The 6000-nt window shown below is 39.0% G+C and overlaps 1 protein-coding gene across 5 annotated transcripts in view; it reads right to left on the minus strand.

Annotated features, from left to right (window-relative positions):
* march8 (membrane-associated ring finger (C3HC4) 8) overlaps nucleotides 1-4994 on the minus strand; it is a 70508-nt gene extending 65514 nt beyond the window's left edge. For 4 of the 5 annotated variants that reach the window (XM_046867667.1, XM_046867649.1, XM_046867657.1 and 1 more), the window contains exon 1: nucleotides 4840-4994. The gene's annotated coding sequence lies outside the window, so the exon portion shown is untranslated. The remainder of the gene's footprint in view (nucleotides 1-4839) is intronic. The other variant, XM_046867685.1, reaches the window with a different exon arrangement.
* Nucleotides 4995-6000: the final 1006 nt, after the last annotated feature.

Here is a 6000-nt window from a genome sequence, read left to right on the forward strand (position 1 = left end):
GATCTCATTTTTATGTTTATGAAACCAGTTTAAAACAACCTTTCCTTTGTAACTTGGTGCATTATTTGGAAGTAGACATTACAAGAATGAAGACTGCGAGACCTGCTATTTTGTCTGGTTTAGAGACAGTAGCACTGACGCTAAGACAGGTGGTGGATTTTAATTGGGAGTGATGAGGATGGACAGAATTAAAAACGAGTGTATTAGAGGGACCGTGCAGGTAGGATGTTAATGAGACAAGGTGAAGGATGCCAAATTGAGATGGTTTGTACATGTGCAGAGGAGGGACATGGGGTAAATCGGTAGAAGAATGCTGAGGTTGGAGCTGCCAGGAAGGAGGAAAAAATGAAGGTCAAAAAGGAGGTTTTTGGATGTGGTTAGCAAAAACATGAAGGTGGTTCATTTGAAAGAGGCAGATGTAGAGGGCAGAGTGGTATGGAGGTGGATCGCTGTGGGGTTCACTGATAGGAACAGCCGAAAGAAAAAGAAGAAGACAATAAAACATTGTTAACCTGTGGTCCTGAGGAGATGTACATGGTCAAAAAAATACTACTCTAATTGTCTTCCAAAAATGCATCAAAAGTGTGCTAATAAAGCATTCCCCACACCATTAGAGGAACTCGCCCAGCCTGGACTGTTGACAAGCGGCAGGTTAGATCCATAGATTCATGCTGCGGGCACTAAATTCTGACCCACCATATTGGCTGGCTCAGCAGAAATGTAGATTTATGAGAACAGGAGCATTTTTTCAGCCTGTCCAGGTTTGGTAAGTCTGTGCCTATTGCAGTCTCAACAGTCTTTTCTCGATTGATAGAAGTCGATTGTTGTAACTCATCTGCCTCGAGGTTCAACGGGTTGTGAACTCTGACATGATTATTTGTTGTAGCCTTTCTGTCAGGTCAAACTAGCCGACCTCTCTTATCAACAAAATATGCAAGTTTTTCCAACATATCCCTATTTTCCAAAAGTTAATGTTTTATCCTGATGTCATGGCACATCACATCTTTTTTCTCATTGTGTTCTGCCACGAGATCCATATCAGACTAATAAACACTTCAGCTCTCAGCCCCACCCTACTGTAAATTTACTGAATATCCACTAAGTGTGTGCTAGTTAATTATGTCCAGTTTCATGTGGAGAAAAAAGATTCCCTGAAATAGAGTAACTGAAAATGCTTGACTGGGAATCTAGAATACCTTCTGCTGTGTTTTTCCAGTACTGCTTCAACAAAGTGTAAAATCAGATTCGGGTCTGTCTTACAGAAGAGCCAGAGAGACGTGATTTATTCTTCACATCAGTATTTTACAGTGTAATGGAGGTAACATACCAGCGGTGAGATGCAAACTAGATAAGACTCACCTGCCAGTGCTCTCTAGAGTGCTGAGCAAAAGGAGTGATATACTACACAATTATCTGTCAACCTCAAGCTCTGCCAACCTATCATCACTGAACTATAGCATTCAGCAAAACCCAATGACCCAATGATGTCAGAAGTATCTAAAATTATTAATACATGCATTCATCTTCAATACCTATTTTACCCTGATCAGTGTAGCAGTGCATATAAGTGTATATCCCAAAAATACTGGGCAGACAGGTGGAAATAGGGTCACCATTTCATCATGCACACACAGATTCACACACTCATTCAGAAGTAAAGGGAATTTAGCATGGCCAATCCACTAGAAACCTGACGAAATTCTCACCGGCCAGTAGGGACCATGTGAATTTCAAGCTCACAAACCGAAACTAAAACCCTCGAGCTGAAACCCAATACTGCTACATGCTGTGCCAATCTAAAATACTTACCAGGAAATCAATCATTTTAATGCTTTTTAAGGCGAATCATTTGGTATCCTATAATAATTGCTCCCCAGAAAGAGCACATCAACAAGTGAAATAATTATAAGCAAGTGTATCAATAGTCTCACAGCATTCACTTGTTTTCTTGGCAGACTCCGCTCCTTTGACATAAAATTCTATGGCACAACAATAATTACAAGAAGGGCTTTTGACTAGTGTGTTATTTGACTTTCAGTTTCTATTAGTCACTCTGTGAAGTACAATTCAACAAAATTTAGTACCGCTCATTGTTCATTTGATCAGCTTTTGTGAAGCCACTACAGTGTAATTGCCGTCAGCCAACTTGACAACAAAGGAAGGTTCGCAATGCAGTAAACACATGGAATAGGTTTAAATGATGCAGAAGTATTTAGTCCCGCCGTCAGTGATCCTGCCATTTGTTTAGGGGAAAAAACTAAATCCTTCACTGTAAGAACAGCTGCAGGCCTGTCATTTGCCTTGCACCTGCATTTCACAGTATAATTACTTGAAAGGTGTGTTCAAATATTGCATGCATTCAAATATTAAAGCAACCTACAATTCAGGCACAGACAGAAATATTAGCACTATTTTTACACCATGCATTCATTTATTTTATGCCATGGAAGGCTAAAATTGCTGCTTTCTTCGCACGAAGACTATGAAGATGCAATCATTTTATGCGTTTGAAGTAAAGCTTTTTATGGGAGAATGCCAAGAGTGTGCCAAACTCAAATCCAAACATTATGAAGCTACTTTGGACAATCTAAAATCTAAAACATATTCTGGGATGTTTACCACTTTTTTGTTTACTACATAGTTTCAAACATGTTCTTTCATAGATTGGGTGTCTTCAGTAGAAAGAACACTAAAGGAGAGGGAGTCCAAACTTTTGCAACTGACTATAATCCTCACTACCTTTCCGGTTTGTGCTATTTTAGATTCATCAACATATTAAGAGACTCCAAAAAAGGTACTGTTGAAAATAAACTTTTATTTAATATAACTTATTGGACACATTATTTGATAGTTTTATTTCATCAGAATTAAAAGACAAATATTTGAAATACAGAATTCACTATAACAATTTCACTTACACAAACACCCACATAATGATACATTTTTGTCTCAACAAAACAATAAAATGTATATATTTATATGTGGATTCTTCATCTTTAATTTGTCATTTTATACAGCATTTAAACAGTGAAATTATTTCTGATTGACATTAATGGCTTTGAGACCATGCACAAAACTGGCTCAATAACTGTCCATCCTGACTCTAGACAAGGATGTGTGGACCTGACAATGCATAAGCTTTGACGGGAATTATGACACCATACACCCTTCCAATTAAAAAATATAGTTTCCTTTCTTGCAAAATACTATAGCTGAATGGCTTCACTTCCTGTGTCATTTCCTTTTCCACAAAGATTCGGTTTTAATGCAACAGCCATAAATAAAATATTTTGGAAATGCTTTCGTCAAGCATTAAGAGAAGTCCACACACACACACACACACACACACACACACACACACACACACACACACAGATTGCGGGGTGTGTTTTGACCAGTATTTGGAAAGTATCCCACTTCTGAGATAATCACATGCTCGCTTACTTCCTTTTAGTGCTGTACAATAGTTTGGAAAATGCCAACAAGGTAAAAGCCAATAAAGAATCCGCCTTTTAAAAGCAGTGCTCTTTTAGACCCATTTTCCTAAGATGCTTAAGGGAAAAGGCAGCAAACAAACAGCAATGCAATACAATGTTCTTTATGAACAGCAAGATTTCAAACTCAACCATATCCATCTGGAATAAAAAAAAGGATAAGATATTGACATGACATAAAAGAAAAGGCCCTCTTGCATAGAACAAAGCAGTAAGCAATGAGCAATTGATATTTTCAGAACAGGCACTTCAGTATCACTCAATAGAAGATTGAAAAGGGAGGCTATAAGTCAGAAATGAAACTCTGGTGCCTTAAAGGTTCTAGGATTGAAGGCAGGACATGGATCATGACCACAGCACCTCTTTTTTTTTTAAGTATTGCACCAAAATGAGGTCAGTTATAACAAAGTGAGAGAGAAGTTATTGGGTTCCTAGCACAGATACACAGTTAAACAGATACAGACAGCCTCGATTCTTCTTGTGTTCATGTGACCTATTAATCATGTGCAACTTGTGGTTAGACTAAAGGTTAAAAAAAAAAAAACCTTCAGCTATATCCAATCTGAAAACACTCCCATCTCAGGGATAGCTACAGAGGTTTAATTACTATAATATAATTAACCAAAGAGGTCCTGATTCTGCCTGGAACTAATAGATGGTGTAAAATCCTTCCAGGCACACTAATGCACAATCCTTAAAAAAATGACTTGCTCGACAGATAAAAAGGCCAATGATTATGATGGTCCTGTTTCACGCGTAAAACCGTGCACGAGCTGGAGATGCTATGGAATGCAGGAAGAACGCGCGAGCGCACTGCAGCTGTATCGTGACGCTTCGCCTACACGCGCTCACACTCCACATATTTCTATGGTTCTTTTGAGTGTTTGTTAGTTTTTAAATAAACGACAGAGCAGAGCGATCAGCGGTGCAGGAGATAAAAGATATTTCCAGCGAGTTAACACTCACAATGCTGCAAGCTGAGGGGCACCAGAGCTCAAAATGTTGAACAAAAACACGACCGTCTGCACGCATAGACACGCTTTTACACTGAAAACCGACGACACTATTAGTTAAAGCCATGCCAATATGGACAGAAATGATCCGAGCTTTCATTTCCGACCCGTTTGCTGCTTTTCTGCTAATGCCTTTATGAGACGTGATTGGGAGCAGTAAATCTGAGGATTGCGCTTTACATTTCTCGCTGGAGATTTTACATTCAGGTTGCACGTTTGCATCTTTAGTTTGTCTGGTCGACATTTAGGAAAAGCAAAACACTAACAAAAAAAAACCCAAACAAGATTCAGTTGCGCAACTTTCGAGTACCGTGTCTGTGGTTTGTACTCACCTCTTTTTTTTCCCCCTTGGCCTGAGGAATCCGCGATGTTTTGTTTATTTCACGCTCTCCATCGGACTGAGTGCGTCATGTCACCCAGACTTCCGCGTTCATAGCGAAACCGAGGCGTGCGCATGCGCGGGCCAGACCCTTAACGGAAAAGGGCTCTGGGCTTAAGTTGCCCCGATGTCTCATTCACACACAACTCTGAGTCTATCCAGTCTGCTCAATCACATTCAGATTGCCTCGACGTCTGTTCATAGAGAGGTCATTAAGAACAGTGGGTTTTACCCAGAATATTAACCAACTGGATTTAAAGCTCCCTCTCCCTGAACTTTAATACAATGTGGCCCAAAGCACTAATAGACAGGGTTTGCTGAAGTACGTTACCCCTTATATACACTTCATTTTTAACCTTCCTTCACTTACTTATTTAATGAACATAAAATAGGTATAATATATGGCTTATTATTTAAGCGTACAATATTGTTCAGACTACTTACTAAAGACATACAGCATTTTATTGTTGAATTGTCCTCCCACCAAAAGGACACTGTACCGTGAGGTCCAATTTTGGCATTCCTGCCATACATGTAGGCTTGTGATTGAGTTATTGAGATTTGAATTGATACCATTACATTTAAGGGACTACACAAAGAACTGTGAAATATAGGAAGTTCATAATTAACTTGTATCTTGCTGTTTTGCATCGTTGTACCAAACTGAAAATAAAAGCCCCGGCGGTCCCCAGACTCCACTTACTGCTTTATATAACTCAGACCAGGTGGATTAATAGGTTTATAAAGTAGGCTTGTCCCATTATTAAGCAACAACTGCTAAGAACTGGTATTTCATGATTAGTGCCAGGCCATAAACACACCCAGTGATGCCTAATCTTAAAATGGTTGGTGTTCATACATGCACAGTTAACCTGTTAAGCAAGTTCTAGCTCAGAATGTTTCCTCAGAGATGAGCATTTTCCCTAAAGGAACAAGCTGTGCAACCCAGTTGAGATCAGTGAGATCTTCAGTTTGTTATTTAGCTGCAAATCTAAAAAAAAAAAAACAACCTGTCATTCTGTTAACACAAAACACATTTCCCTCTTTCAGTGAATTGTGTAAATGGATTTTTCTTTCTTTCTTTCCAAACCGCAGTGTTTTTTTCTTTCTACTG

Source organism: Silurus meridionalis, chromosome 2 (genome assembly GCF_014805685.1).
Source record: "Silurus meridionalis isolate SWU-2019-XX chromosome 2, ASM1480568v1, whole genome shotgun sequence".
NCBI classification, from domain to species: domain Eukaryota; kingdom Metazoa; phylum Chordata; class Actinopteri; order Siluriformes; family Siluridae; genus Silurus; species Silurus meridionalis.